The sequence below is a fragment of the Nanorana parkeri genome, unplaced genomic scaffold, assembly GCF_000935625.1.
Source record: "Nanorana parkeri isolate BGI_ZX_2015 unplaced genomic scaffold, ASM93562v1 scaffold842, whole genome shotgun sequence".
Classification (NCBI taxonomy): domain Eukaryota; kingdom Metazoa; phylum Chordata; class Amphibia; order Anura; family Dicroglossidae; genus Nanorana; species Nanorana parkeri.
Genome location: NW_017307110.1, coordinates 592,796 through 593,463, shown reverse-complemented (window position 1 = coordinate 593,463; position 668 = coordinate 592,796).

The window sequence follows — 668 nt, the reverse complement described above, 5'->3', positions numbered from 1 at the left end:
CAAACAGAAGTCTGCTTGTAAAATATCAAGCTTTTACATGGGAAAGGAAGTCTTCCAACATAATTGGCATCAACATATTTTTAGTAGGGATGCACAGATACTTTTCGAGTACCAGTGCAGATACTTGGCATTTTCATGAGAACTACCAGGGTTGGAAATCTCTCTTAGACCCCGTTCACATTGAGCGATTTATCGCGCGGTAATTCCCGCGATATCGCGGCAAATTACCGCGCGATATCGCGCTCCAATGCAATCCAATGGGGCAAAGGGTCCTGCTGTAGCGGGTCGTGTGTCGCTACAGCAGGACCCTTTTTTGAGCGGATTTAGCCGCGATTCAAGCTTGCTCAATGCAAGCTTGAACGCGACATCGCGCGGCAAATCTCCGATGTCACGCAATATGCAAATCGCGATTTGCATATCGCGCAGTTGGAACGGGGCCTAATAGAATCCAAGATAGCAGTAAAACCAGAGAATTAACTATTCCTCACTCTATCAAAATATAAAAAAAGGTTTCGGTCCACATACACTTTAATTGCCATTGTACATTGTATTTCTCCAACATGTACTTGAAATTAGGGTATTTCAATATAACTATCTTTTTCTGAAGTAAAACAAAAATTAGTTTATTCAGATATAAAATACATACCAATTACAACCTTTAGAATCAT